This window comes from Amblyomma maculatum, chromosome 5 (genome assembly GCF_055883805.1).
Source record: "Amblyomma maculatum isolate TAMU_Amacu chromosome 5, ASM5588380v1, whole genome shotgun sequence".
In the NCBI taxonomy this organism is placed as follows: domain Eukaryota; kingdom Metazoa; phylum Arthropoda; class Arachnida; order Ixodida; family Ixodidae; genus Amblyomma; species Amblyomma maculatum.
The window spans coordinates 59,722,964-59,738,413 of NC_139348.1; the positions used below are offsets into that span (position 1 = coordinate 59,722,964).

General features: G+C 53.4%; 1 protein-coding gene and 1 pseudogene across 3 annotated transcripts in view; one reads left to right on the top strand and one right to left on the bottom strand.

Annotated features, from left to right (window-relative positions):
* The window catches only part of LOC146188388 (methylthioribulose-1-phosphate dehydratase), a 61,007-nt gene that overhangs the window by 29,591 nt on the left and 15,966 nt on the right, over positions 1-15,450 (top strand). The window lies entirely within an intron of this gene.
* LOC146188390 (uncharacterized) lies at positions 8,029-12,079 on the bottom strand (annotated as a pseudogene).

The window sequence follows — 15,450 nt, forward strand, 5'->3', positions numbered from 1 at the left end:
GCTCATGGAGTGCACGTTACATAGAAAAGAAATCGACATATGCTATGCGTGCGGAAGAGTGGGCCACAGAATGGACGTGTGCCCGGATCCTTCGAACACGATCTGCCGAGGGTGCGGAATCTCCAACCTCGCCGAAGATCACGAATGTGTCCCGAACTGTGGCCTGTGCAGAGGCAAACACCTGACAGCGGACAAGGCCTGCAAAGCCCGCTTCAAGACACCCTACGTCGTCCGCCGGCGGCGCTGGGAACGGCGCCGAGCAGAGGAAGAAGACATCGGGAGGAGGAACCAAGACAAGAGAGGTCCTGCAGGCGGGCCCCACCGCAGCGCCTCCAAACAACGGGGCCGGTCACACACGCCGGGCCGCAACAGCAACAACAGTGGCTGTCTACAACAGTCGCCAGAGTCAACCGGACACCGAGGGATCGCCGAGAAAAAGGTGGGCCGGACCAACAGGTCTCCCGTCGCTCTAACCAGCGACACCGAATTCCCACCCCTCACCCCCTCCCAACCCCTTAACTCACAAGCGAATCCGCAAAAGGACAGTAGCGAAGTGATAGAGCTTAAGAGGATCATAGAGCGCCAAAACGCTCAGATCCAGGAACAGAACGCCCAAATACAGGCGCTTATGAATAAGATCGAAACGCTAGCGAGTAACGGCAGCTTGGCAAATTCAGGACCCCAAGACAACACGGCGACAAGCAACGCCGCAGGCTTGTGCAAGGTGCCGCGGAGGGCCCCCCCCTCGCCCCGCCAAGGGCGGCCAGCTGGAGAGGCTGAGGCCATGCAACGTGCAGCAAATAACCTAGAGGCGATGGACGCCGAAGAGAGCCCCGCGAGCGGAGAGGAAACTGCGAACGCAGAGACCGCGACCACGGTAACGACACAGATCCCGCGAGAAGGAGAGCTTATGGCCATTTTGGCCGCAATTTCCCAAATTAACGAAAGGCTCAGCAAAATAGACGACCGACTTAAAGCTGTCGAGAGTCAGCCTCAGACGCCATTGGCGAAGCACAAACGTCAAGCGCTAAAAGTAGCCTCAACATCGGTGAGGAACCACTTCGCGTCCCTGAAAAAGGAGCGGGCCGAAAAAATAAAAAACACGATCGCGAAAAGGCGCAATCGACTCGAGACAGCCGGAAAGGATGATGTAGAAGCCAAGTAAGAAGCACAAGAAGACCGGGGGAGAAACCACCGTGATTTACCAATGGAACTGCCGTGGGATTCGCAACAAAGAAGCGGAACTAATGTTATACATTGACGGGCAAGACAACAAGCCTGATGTAATTGCTCTACAGGAGACAAACGGGAAACCAAGACTTCCGGGGTACGTCACTTACACGGACCCCACGGAGAACGGAACGGCGGTGCTCGTTCGCAGCAACGTGGCGGCAACTCAACATGTTACGGCGCAGGGCGGGTGCGAGCACACGCTGGTCGAAATTCATGCAAGAGAAATTGGCAGCGCGGGCAATTTATTTGTAATGAGCGCGTACTGTCGGCCGTCACAACGGCAGTACGAATTTGACCGCATCGTGAGTCAGGCAAAAGGGTTGGCGGGGACCAGGCCGCTCCTGATCCTCGGCGACTTTAACGCCTCTCACACAACATGGGGCTATAAGTTCCAGTCAAAAAGAGGAATAGCATTGGCCAAAGCAATGGAGGATCACGAGATTGCCCTCCTGAACGAGCCTGACGTAACTACCAGAAGAGGCAACAGTGCCGCGAGGGACACTACGCCAGACCTTTCGTGGTTATCGGGAACGCTAGACGTCTCCTGGAGAAGCGAAGAAGTGGACCTGGGTTCTGACCACAGCGTGATCGGCATCACGATCCGAGGTTCCCGATATCGGGCTGTGTTGGGGACAGCGCGGATCACGGATTGGGACAAGATGAGAAAGTTCACCCAGGAACAAGAAGAGGCGTCTGAGGAAGAATCGGGACGAGCTGAAACACAACAGACCTACACCGAATGGTCGAGGGACCGGAAGAAGACCCTCCAAAAATTTACCCAAGAAATCGCAACGACTTCGCAGACACCGTACGTGGACGTCAGACTGACCCACATGTGGGCGGCCCGGCACTCGTTAACGCGGCGATGGAAACGTCAGCGGCACAACAGAAAGCTGGCCAAGCGCATAGCAGCCTTGAACAAGCAGATCGCCGAGCACGCGGCCAAACTATGCAGGGAGAATTGGCTGAAGACCTGCGACGGCCTGCAGGGCAAGCTCTCGACGTGGAAGACGTGGTGCCTCTTGAGGCATCTGATCGACCCGCTGAGTAGCAAAACTGCGACCAATCGCAACCTTACCAAAGTATTGAACATGTACAAGGGAGACGGCCGCAGGCTCCTGGAAGACCTGAAGGCGAAGTACCTAAAGACAGAGAAGGGACAGTACCCGGAGCCAGAGAGGTACGAAGGACCCGACAACGAAGACCTGGACCGGCCGTTTTCCATGACGGAATTGTGGACAGCGATAGATCAAAGTAACAAGAAAAGTGCACCCGGCAGGGATGCCATAACATACAAACTACTCAGTAACATGAGCAGTAAAGCGGCCCGCGGCCTCCTAGGGCACATCAACGAAGCCTGGGAGAGCTCGCGGTTGCCGAAGGAATGGAAGGACGCCGAGGTCTGCTTCATTCCAAAGCCCGGCAAGGCCCTCACGATAGACAACATGCGGCCCATCTCCCTCACGTCCTGCGCGGGGAAGGTGATGGAGCGTATGGTCCTTCGCCGGCTGCAGAAGCACCTCGAAGAAACAGATCAGATGCCGGAGACGATGTACGGCTTCAGGCAACATCTCAGCACCCAAGACGTGATGATCCAACTTCACGAACTGGTCGTCAAGCCGGCAACGAGGCACACGCCTCGCGGGATACTCGCCCTCGACCTGAAGGGAGCGTTTGATAACGTGTCCCACGCGAGCGTGTTGCGGAATCTGAATATGACCAGGTGTGGCCGAAAGACATTCGACTACATCAAAGAATTTCTGTCAAACCGAACAGCGACCATCAGAATAGGGGAGGAGAAGTCAGACCCTGTCGAGCTGGGTGATAGGGGCACCCCACAGGGATCGGTCTTGTCGCCCCTGCTCTTCAATCTGGCCCTCCTGCCCCTGCCCGGTCTACTCAAGCAAATCGAAGGCGTGGACCATGCGTTCTACGCCGACGATATTACGGTGTGGACAGCTCGAGCCGGTTCTGATGCCTGGATGGAGGAAGCCTTGCAGAAGGCGGCAACAACCGTGCACGAGTACGCAAAGTCATGCGGACTGAGCTGCGCTCCCCAGAAATCAGAGTTGCTTATTATCCAACCGGGAAAATCCAAGAAAGAGCTGCCGCCGAACGTGATCGTCACCATCGACGGAACGGCTATCAAGCCAACACAGCAGATTAGGATCCTCGGCCTACTACTTCAGGCCGACGGGAAGGCACACGCCGCCGTCACAAAGATCAAAACTACAGCCAAACAGATACTCAGTATGATCAGAAGGGTATCTAATAGAAACCGAGGCCTCAAAGAGGACGATGTCATGCGCCTGATACGCGCATTCGTCGTGTCACGGGTTACCTACTCCGCCCCCTATCTCCAGCTGACGAAGGCGAATAGGGACACCCTAAACACGATGCTTCGTAAGGCAACGAAGCAAGCACTGGGCATTCCCATATACTCGTCCACACAAAGACTGCTGGACATGGGCGCCCACAACACGGTGGAGGAGCTCACTGAAGCCCACCTCTCTAATCAGAGAATCCGGCTCAGTCATACGAAACACGGACGAGCCGTCTTACGCAAGATAGGATGGCAGATTGAGCCAGTACCCCTCAAGGAAGCCCTTCCGGAAGACTGGAAGACGGCCATTCAGACCAAACCCCTTCCCCGGAACATGACGCCGGGCAAGGACGACGAGAGGCGCACCGCGCGGGCCAAAGCCATAGCCCGGAAGCTGGAAGAGAACCCCCAGGGTCCTCTACGCGGACGCCTCGCTCCGAAAACACAGTGACCGTGCAGCAGTGGTGGTTACGTCAAAAGACAGGCTGATCGTCAGCGCGTCCATAAAGACAACAGACGCCGCAGTTGCAGAAGAAGCGGCCATGGCCCTCGCACTCGCACAGCCGAGCGTGGACACCGTGGTCACTGACTCAAAGACAGTCTACAGAAGCTTCCGCAGAGGGGTAATATCCTCCGCGGCCCGAGCCATTCTATCCAAGTGCAAGCCTCCGGGAAGAGCTATAGAGCTCGTGTGGGTCCCGGCTCACTCGCAGGTAGCAGGCAACATCATCGCAGACTACCATGCCCGAGAAATGTCAATCCGGGGCGAGAACGAGCCGGAAGAGCTACCGCATCCGGTTACCAGCTTTCGGGAAATTACAAGTATGTACCGAGAGGAAAGGTGCAGACTGCCAGAACCGCACCCCAAGCTCACCAGGCAACAACAGACGATCCTGCGCCGAGCGCAGGCGGGATCGCTTGCGCATACCGTATTGATGAGCCGCATGTACCCTGCGGAACACGACATGCTCTGTCCTTTTTGTAAAAAAGAAAAGGGCACCCTGCCGCACGTTTTGGCAGAATGCAAACAACTCAAAACCCCCCCTCCTCCCCTTCCCGCCAACACCCCCAATCCCCAACCCCTTGAGCGATGGGAGACCTTGTTGTCCAGCCCCGCCCTATCGATCCAGCTCGCACTGACAGACAGGGGCCAGGAGCTGCTGGAAACATATGGGTCCCGCAACTAGGGAACCACCCCGTCTGGTGCAAGCATGCACCACCGAATTAATTCGGGCTTAATAAATGTTGATTCCTCCTCCTCCCTGGACCCATGGTTCCAAGCTCGGGCCCGTCCCGGGCCGCTGCAAAGCCTGTGCAGATGTCTCAAATATGTACTGCTTAACCAGTACATAAAGAGTACATCAAGCTCAATAAAAAAAGAAACTTTACAAAATATTCTTCTCAGCAGCGAAGGGCACATTTATAGTACCCACAGAAGCAAAGGTTTGGTCAAGAAATTTTGGGGTACTGATTTTATTTAGTAATCGGGCACAATGTATGTTTAAAAGCTATGTATTACTGGCATTTTAGTTATGACTTCTTATTAGAAATTAGCTTTTTGGCCAAGTTTTTTTTTTGGGGGGGGTGGGGCAAAGGCAGACAATCAAAGGCTATGTTTTGACAGACGGCTGCTTGCTGAGAAATAGATGAAAGGGCCTCTAGCAGGTCTTATGAGGTTTGAAATGTTCAGTTTTTAGTGACACATACAGAGTGTCTTCTGCTAGATTCGACAGAGTGTGCTCGGTCACAGGGGCTACATACTTTAACAGGCACGTGCTTGTGCAAACGCGCCGTGTGCCATGCCTTACAGCACTGGAGTGCGCTGGTGGGTTTTCTGCTTTTTCTTTTTGGCTTGCGTCGTTGAATGGTGCCAAGCGTTCGCCTCCCAACTTACTTGAACAAACCAGTGAGTGGAGCTGGATAAACTCAGTCTACAAATAAGCTTTCCCTCATTCGGTGTGAACAAAGGGACTAGTAGTGGTTTATTCATAAACCACTGAACCAGGATATTTATATTTCCGAAAGAGGCCATACACATCTTGCCCTAGCCTGGTCTGGGCCCGCCACTTCAAGCCTGGGCCCGGGCCAGGCCCGCAACCTCAGGCCGAACCCGGCTCGGGTCCAGCAAAACAGCAATTTTTGAGCCGGCGGCCCTAGCCCATGCAGTGCTCTAGTGTGTACGTGCATGGATGAGTGTAACATAAAAGGTGGAGACCTCCCCCCCCCCATTTTCAATAAGTGCAATTAGTACTGTAGAATTTTCATCATATTTATGCTGCTAGGCCTGCTTTAGCAGCGCACGCAAGCTCCAGTAAATGCTGAGAGTTGTGGTGCAGCTGTATGCAGTAAGCTGTCATGTCGTGTAGGAGGTGCGCAGCCAAGGATGATACTAGCACAACGAGTTCTCCATACATGCCATTCCATGCCTTCACTGTACGAAGAAGAAAAGATGTGCATTATAGTGTCACGGACAACAGGGCTAGACGTGAGTAAAACGACGAGACGAAGCTGTATCAGCAGGCAAAGTTGGGTGCACAGCACGCGAGTCAACTTCAATGTCCTCTTCTTCCAGGCGCAGCAAGAACATGGGGACACCAGGTGGCATTACTCCCCCTCTTAAAAAAAGAAATAAGGGGCGGAGCGCGAGCCATGGCCAATGTAAGCGAAAAGAAAGATCAGCACATGGACAGCATAGATAACGGAGGCGGGGTAAGGTATCCTACTCGACAACGAAACAAGCGCATAGCGCACTACCGCATGAAATAGGGCTTCATGTGCACAACGTGCACGACCTCGGAGCATGGTTGCCGACGTGAGGGCTGCACAGTACCTACTGGAAGAACTTCGTATGTCACTTCCGTGACTCGGCGCAGAACTTTGTAAGGTCCGAAGTAACGGGAAATTAGTTTATCACACAAGCCGGGCCGACGCACTGGGGTCCACACCCAAACTTTCTCTCCAGGATGGTATGTGACGTGTCGATGACAGAGGTTGTAGCGGCGTGCATTCGTGCCCTGCTGTTGTTGAATGTGAATGCGGGCAAGTTGACGTGCTTCCTCAGCGCTCTGAGCAAACTGCTCGGCGTCTGGCGTGAGTGGGTGATCATCTGTGCAGCTCGGAAGCATGGCATCCAACATCGTCTGAACGTCACGTCCATAGACTAGGCGAAATGGTGTAAAACGCGTCGTCTCTTGGGTGGCCGTGTTGTAGGCATAAGTGATGTAGGGGAGAATTTCATCCCAGTTTTTGTGCTGCGAGTCTATGTACACTGCGATCATGTCGGCGATGGTTTTGTTGAGTCTCTCCGTGAGGCCATTCGTCTGCGGGTGATATGCAGTAGTTTCTTGGTGGCTGGTATGACTAAGCTCGAGCACGTCGTGCATGAGCTGTGCCGTAAACGCGGTGCCTCGATCGGTTACGACTAGGGATGGTGCGCCATGACGCAACACGATTTGCTGCATAAAGAATTGAGCGATCTCAATTGATGTGCCCCGCTGCACTGCCTTGGTTTCCGCATAACGTGTGAGATAGTCGGTCGCGACTATAATCCATTTGTTGCCCATCGAGGACAGCAGAAATGGGCCCAGTAGGTCGATGCCGACTTGGTCAAACAGCGTCCGAGGTGGAATAATAGGTTGGAGCAAACCCGCGGGCTTGAGACGAGGCACCTTTCGACGTTGACACTCGCGGCAGCTTCTGATGTAGCGATGGACGGCATCAGAAAGTTTAGGCCAATAATAGGCTTGGCGAACTCGAGCGAGCGTGCGTGCAAAGCCCAAGTGGCCGGAGGTGGGCTCATCGTGGCAAGCAAAAAGGATATCGTCGCGAAGGTCGGCCGGCACGACAAGGAGGTGCGCTCGATCAACAGTGCTGGAGTTTTTCTTGAATAAAACGCCATTCTGAAGACAGAATGCAGACAGGTGCCTTCCAAACTGGCGGGGGACGTCAGCAGCGCGACCCTCCAGGTGGTCAATGACAGGTCGAAGGTCTGGGTCAGCTCGCTGTCGGGTCCTTATGTCTGAGGCATTCACTAGTACAAGAAAACCTCTGTCATTCGTGACGTTATCAACAATTCCGACGGGTGCCCGCGAGAGCGCGTCAGCATCTTCGTGCTTCTGACCAGATTTGTACACAATGGAGTAATCAAATTCTTGAAGGCGAAGGCTCCATCGTGCTAGGTGCCCCGATGGGTCACGGAGATTGGCCAGCCAGCACAAAGAATGGTGGTCAGTAACGACTTTAAACGCGCGGCCATAGAGGTAAGGCCTAAATTTCATAGTTGCCCACACAACTGCGAGCATTCCTTTTCCGTAGTGGAATACCGTGAAAGCTCGTTAATTCGAACCTCGATAATTCGAATTTTCGGATAATTTGAACTAGACTACTTGGTCCGGCCAAGCTCTATAGAGATCTGTGTATGAAAAAGCCCATTAATTCGAAACGCGAGTCGGTTCCGCTACGGATAATTCGAACTACGCACCGCCGCTTCGGCGATTGGAAGGCATAGTTAAAGGCTGCACACGTCCAAAATGGGGACAGAAGATGGAACCAGGTAAAACCATGGGAAAGTGGGTAAAACTTAAATGGCGCCATGACCGACGTGGTGGGCGGCGGCGGCGTTGGAGGGAGGGGGCGGCGGCGGCTGCCTGCTCTCTCTTCTGCGCAGCGTAGCTCGGAACTAAATGCTCGTTAATTCCAACCCTGTTAATTTAGAAATAGGGATAAGTACTGTCGGCGCTGTCCCAGCCAACGCCCATGAAAGACTATGATCTCGGGCGGGCACTACGGGTTAAACTTTTTTTTTTTTTTGCGATAGCCATCCGTCCTTCCAACCATCAGTTGTCAACGGAAGCACGCGAGTCAGCCGCAATCATGAGCCGCTTTTAGCACCGTTCGCTTCAAAAGCCGCTTGCTGCTATTGGAGTGGCGGTAGACGTGCCGCCCCAGTCGCTCATAGCATGATAAAGCGAACGTACTGAAAAGGAGGCTTACACAGCCGGACAAGCGCTGGCACTTTGCCAAGTTCGGTTCGCCTCACCCTGCTGGAGGTAGTCAAAAGATAAACGCTGCGCAGCATCTTGGCCCCCTGCCAAGAAATGTGTTGCGGACCGCGACGGCGCGAAACGGGAGGCGCTAACGACTGACGCCTTCATTATTATTTTTTTTTTTCAGATTCGTTAGCACAAATCGGGGCTGGTAGGGTTCATTATGCGAGCGGGTTCGTTACGCGGCTAAATAGGGTACATTTACAGTAATGCAAATGGTTCTTGTCAGTTTTTTCGAGGCCATTTGATAATTCGAACATCGGATAATTCGAACTTTTTTCCCGGTCCCGTGAATTTCGAATTAACGAGCTTTTAATTTAATTTGTTTCAGCGCGGGAGAGCGTGCGTCTGGCATACGCAATGACCCTTTCCACGCCAGCTTGGTGTTGAACGAGTACAGCGCCAAGACCGATGTTGCTGACGTTGATGTGGACTTCGGTGGCAGCGTCTTCATCAAAGTGCACAAGAACAGGGGTAGTTTGCAGTCGTCTGCGCAGCTCCGCAAAAGCCTCCTGTTGCTCGGCGGCCCACACGAACTGTGTATCATCCCGCGTGAGGCGGGTGAGGGGTGCGGCTATCTTGGAAATGTCGGCGATGAAGCGGCGGTAGTACGCACACAAACCGAGGAAACGTTTTAAACTCCTCTTCGTGGCAGGAACGGGAAATTTGGCGACAGCGGCAGTTTTGTCGGGGTCTGGCCTAACGCCTGCGGCACTCACAAGATGACCGAGAAACTTCAACTCTTTGTAGCCAAAGTGGCACTTCTCGGGCTTGAACGTCAAGTCAGCTGACTGGAGGGCATCTAATACTGCGCGAAGGCGTTCGAGGTGTTCTTCAAAGATTTCAGAGAACACGACAACGTCGTCGAGATAAACTAAACAGATTTGCCATTTGAGGCCGGCGAGAACGGTGTCCATCATGCGCTGAAAAGTAGCCGGCGCTGAACATAGGCCGAATGGCAGCACTTTAAAACTCGTACAGTCCATCTGGGGTGACAAAAGCTGTTTTTTTGCGGTCCCGCTCATCGACCTCAATCTGCCAGTACCCGCTCTTCAAGTCAATGGAGGAGAAGTACTGGGTGCGACGAAGCTTGTCGAGCGAATCATCAATACTGGGCAGCGGGTAGACGTCTTTTTTAGTGATTTCGTTCAACTTTTGATAATCAACACAGAAGCGAAGGGTGCCATCCTTTTTTTCACCAGCACGGCAGGGGACGACCGCGGACTGTTGGAGGGTTGGATGACACCATCACGAAGCATCTCCTGAACCTGTGTCTGAATCGCTTCACGTTCTGTCGTTGAGATGCGGTACGGCTGCTGGCGTATAGGGCGGGCATCATCGGGAGTATTTACACAGTGCTTCACAAGAGGCGTTTGCCGAATTTTCGATGACGTCGCAAAACAAGCACTGTATTTTAGAAGGAGAGAACGCAGGTCGTGCTGCTGTGTTTCCGAAAGATCTGTACTAATGTCCATACGATCAAGGGATGGGCGCACATTTTCAACTTCTCCGAACCTAAAACATTCAGAACCGTCCGCCAAGGCGTCGGCGAATGCGATTGCGGTAGCGCGGAAAAGATGGCGGGGTTCGTTTCTGAAGTTAGTCACCAGGAGCTCAGATCGGCCGTTACGGAGATGGATGAGACTCCGCACCGAGGTGATGTCGTGGGTGAGCAAAAGGGACTGGTTGCCCTCAGCGACCGCCATTCCGTCACTTAGTTCATCGCAGTTAACAGTCACAAAGACACTGGAACGTGGCGGAATGGAAATGCTCTCGGCAGAAATTTGAAGAGGGGCGCGGCTTTGGCGCTCTGTAGTGTCAGTATCATCAGCTTTCTCGGTCGAAAAGGTCACGGTACGCTTCCGGAGATCGATAATGGCCCCATTCTCCCGGAGAAAATCGACACCAAGGATACAGTCGCGGGAGCAGTCAGGTATCACAAGGCAGCTGACAACAAACGTGGAGTCGCGAATTTGGACTCTCACCGTGCACTGACCGCTCGGAGTTACGACATGCCCGCCAGCGGTTCGAATCTGCGTGCCAGACCATGGCGTCATCACTTTTTTTAGAAGCACCGCTAGCTTCCCACTTAAAATCGAAATATCAGCACCAGTGTCTACCAATGCGCTAACCTTATAGCCGTGGAGGACCACGGATATATCCAGCGAGACTCTATCTTCACGTGTATGAACTGTCGTCGGGGCCGTCAAGTCGCGGTCGCTCACAGGTCGCGTTGTCGGGGGGTCTTCGTCGCGTCGATTTGAAGCGACCTCGCCCCTGAGGTCGCTGTCTTCAGTTTTCCCGGCTCGGACTAGACGACCGTCGCTGCGCCATCCAGGAGGAGCTGGGCTGCGAGGGTGGTTGGCGTGGAGACGGAGATTGTGACTGGCGTCTAAAAGTGGTGCCATGCGCTGCTGGGCTACGTAGTCCTCAATATCACGGGGTCGTTGGCCTAAAGGAAGGCAACGCATGTCGATGGGGAAACCCTTCAGTCCCAGTTGTCGATATGGGCACTGTCGATACAGGTGACCAGGTTCTCTGCAGTGGAAGCACAGGCGCTGCCGATTTGGGGCACGCCACAGGTATGCCTTTCGCAGGGGTGGTCGGCGGTTGTCGATGTACGGCTCGGGGTGGGCTGAATACAGTGAGCCTTGGTCGGGTTAATTGTGTGGAATCAGTTGGGGGACGTCGCAAGATGTCCGCATGCGTTGGCCGACAGGACTCGGTGGAAAAGGATGGCGGGTTAGCAAATGGTACCGAAGGCCGAAATGCTTGCTGGAGCTCTTCTCGGACAATACTAGCGACAGAGCTGACCGTCGGGTGGGGGAGCACCGAAAAGCGTCTGGAGCTCTTCACGCAAAATGGAGCGGAGGATGTTGCGAAGAAGATCCGCACTAGCCCCGAAGGCCGAATGCGGCTCCGTGAGCGAAGTGGCGAGTACTTGCCTGTTGTAGGTCATAGACCGCTGCTGAAGCATCCTTTTCATCGTGATTGCCTCTGAAAGAAACTCTGCAACTGTGCTCGGCGAATTGTGCACGAGCCCAGCGAACAGTTGTTCCTTAACGCCGTGCATGAGATGGCGCACCTTTTTCTCTTCGGGCATGGCCGGGTCAGATCGTCGGAACAGCCTAGTCATGTCCTCCACGTGCATGATTGTGGTCTCGTTCGGCATCTGTATGCGAGAGCGTAAAGCCCTTTCCGCTCGTTCTCGGCGATCCGAGCTGGTGTAGGTGTCCAGGATGCAGCGGCAGAACTCGCGCCATGATGTTAGGGCGCCTTCGCGATTCTCGTACCAAGTACGAGCGCCATCTTCCAGGCTAAAGAAGACGTTCCTGAGCTTTGCGGCGTCGTCCCACTGATTAAATGCGGCGACCCGTTCAAACTGGGGGAGCCAGTCTTCGACGTCTTCCGTCTGACAGCCGTGGAAAGCCTTAGGCAGTCGTGGGTTCTGTAGAGTGTAATACGTTGGAGTTTGCATGACAGGTCGAGGGACGGCTGCGGTGGTGAATTCCAACGGCCCGTGCTCAGGTGGTAGGCCTAGGTTCCTCCGGTTAGCGCGGTGAACAGGAGTGTCGATTGGCAGAGGACCTGAATCCTGGGTATGCGGAGGAGTGCGGGACATATACTGGGATCGATACCCCTGCGCCGACACCAAAATGCGTCACGGACAACAGGGCTAGACGTGAGTAAAACGATGGGACAAAGCCGTATCAGCAGGCAAAGTTCGGCGCACAGCACGCGAGTCAACTTCAGTGTCCTCTTCTTCCAGGCGCAGCAAGAACATGGGAACAGCATACAGTCGAACCCGGATATATCGAACCCGGATATATCGAATTTTGGTTACATCGAACTCACGGAATATCCCCTTGAAAATCTCATGTAAAAGTATAGGAAAGCCGCATCATATATCGAACTCAATTTCACCGGTCGTTCGATATATCGAACTCCGCACCACGCACTAGAAAGTGTGCCTTCCCCAATGACAATCACATCACCCTCGGCCGTTTGCCGTGTGACGTTTTCAAGCCGCGCGCGGAAGGAATCAGAGGGGACAGTTCGGCTAGGACAGCGTCGCGCCCATTCCCCAAAGACGCGCCATCCGCGGTTATCGTTTCCCGCGTGCCAGCACCTGACGTTTGCAAGCCATGTGCGCGAATGAACCAGAGAGAACCGGTGGGAACGAAAGGGGACAAAACGCGATAGAGCGAAGCGCAAGGGTGTGCCCATTCTTTTGCCGAACTATCTCTCTCCTTCCTCTTTCCCGGCCTTCGTTCGCAGTAGCACGTGCTATGCATGCGCCAAGCCAGCTCAGCCCGTTTTCAGACAGAACGTGGGACGCTTTCTCCAGCGTGTGTTGCGAACCCTCTGCGCGCGGCGGCTGACGTGGCTATGGCGCCTGCGGAAGTTAAGAAGCGGCAGATATATCTTTTTCTTTTTTTGCGAGAGTTGTTTGTTCTTATTGTTGTGCTGTACGCGCGGCGTAGCGTAAGATATAACGTTAAGAAGCGGCTTTTTTTTTTTTGCAGGAGTTATTCTTGCATGTATGAATCAGCAAAAGCACACGGTCAGCTGCAGTCATGACACGGGCTTTTAGTATTTTTCGCTTCAAACAGCATTTGCAGCTTTTTTATCACGCTTTCCAATGAATTTGTGGCAGTAGACTACGCCTGCCCCAAGCGCGGCGTGATAAATCGAACCAGGCTTGTGCAATCAAGCCATCACGGGCAGTCTGCCAAGTTCGCTCTCCGCCGCAGCAGGAGCTATCAAAAGATAAACACGCCGCGACGTTATCGCTGCGCAGCATCTTGGCACGCTGCCAAGAAATGAGCTGTGGATGAGACGACCGAAACGGAGTGCGACATCCTAGCGATAACGCTGGTGATTTCTGCCGCGGCAACACAGAAACCTTGTTTTGAGCTGCGGCGGTGGCTCGTACGGCAGGCAGAGGGCAGAGGGACGCAGTTCCAACAAGTTAGAAATTTTTTGCTCTGTCGCTGCCGCTCGTCGCTGAGATCGCTTCATCGCTTGCATGTGAGCGAGCTGGCCTTAATGCTTTTTTTTTTCCAAATTCTTGAGTGCAAAAGTGGAGGGTGGGTTCATTATGCGAGTGAGTTGATTACGCGACAAATACAGTATCGTTTTTTTCGCATCGTAAGTGCCGTCCCAAGCCGATTTCTGTATATCGAATTATCGATATATCGAACTATTTCGCAATCCCCTTCGAGTTCGATATATCCGGGTTTGACTGTATTACTTTTTGTGTTCGTTTCCTTTTCCGTTCTTGTGTAGTCCTCCTTTTCTCTTTTTTCTGATTCCCCGTGTTTTTGGTCTTATTTAAGGAAACCCTGCTACTGTTGTGTGCTGCTGCTGTTTCCACATGCCTCATTAGTGCACACCTAATGTAATGTTGCACTTAGTATAAGGTACGACACGCCCAGTGTAGTACATGTCGGGCTCGGATGAGCCCAGCATTGCGAGAAACAGGACGTATAGTTGGTGAGCAGTGCAAAGATTGAAGTGCGCTGTATGTTCACCATGCGGCATGCCTCTCATCTGATTCCACTATGGATGCATTGTAAGCCATATTGAATGTGGTCATAGTGTATATGCACCTGATGTCGGCTGTTCTGGTTGGGGTGCTTAATAACCATTATAGAGCCAGGGTGTGCTCAAATAGGCAGCACTTAATCCTTGAAAAGAGTCAATCAACAGATGCATTTTTTTTAGATTTTGAAAAAGCTTTCAATAAAGCCCCACATCGCCACTTGCTGCTTAAAGGGGTCATGCAATGCCTCAAACGGGGTAAAGCAAATCGGTCGAGAGATAGGTACTCCCTCACAGGTCAATTCACCGCAAGAATTTTTTAGCTAGCTTCATTAACACCAGAGATATCGGCGATTAAAAATAGCACTCCTTCTCGCTCCCCTCAACTCAACACTCCGAGACACCAGAAAAAAAAAAAAAACGAAGAAAACAGCTCGGGAACTCCGCCCCGCTAGCCCCGCCCACGAAGCGTCATCGAGTGACGCTTGGTTCTCAGACTTCCGGTCGTCGCGCCTGTTTCCCAAGAGCGTCGCCCATGCATTCACGGTCTCTGCCTTTCCCGTCCCGTCTGCTGTCTTCCTCGGCCGCCGGTATCTTCAGTTTCTTGACCTCTCGGAATTGTGTGCGACAGCAGCCCGAACGATTCGGGTCGTTCGCGAGCGCATACCTGCAGGTGGGAGTCCACACATACCGGCGGCCGCCGCGGAGGGAGCACTTTCCTTCATATCCCTGTCCCATTCAGCGCAAATTAGCGTGCACTCCTGCCGAGCACGGCTTTCTACAAGACCGCTTTCTTCTCTCGCGCTGCCTGGGTCAGTCTCTTTGGTACCGTCTTCTGCGGTTTGACCAACGGCGGCCGGTGACCCCTCGCGGAGTTGACGCGATAGCATCGACTCTGCATGGATGCTGGCGGACGATCGAGCGTGCGAGTTGCCCGCGTGCAAACATATGTCGTCGTCACCGGAGCTGCTTTCATTGTGGTCGGCGAGAGGCATCTCTTGTGCATAACGAATGGAATGTATACGCGTGCGTATCACCGACGAGAGCACGGACTGATGATCGCTACAGAGTTTGGATATCGGATGACAGGTGAGCACGAATTATTCGTCCGTGAATCTTAAAATTGAGGTTAGCAAAAAGGATAGTGTTGTGTGGTTTTTTTTTTTTGACGTTCTTTCGCACATCGTTTAGGAAGTGCCAATGCGCAACGTGCACGCGTATTTATCTCATGTGTACGCATCGTCCGAGCCAGAATCGACGGCGCAAAACATCAGCAAAGCAGCTTGGCACATTCAGTTCGGCGGC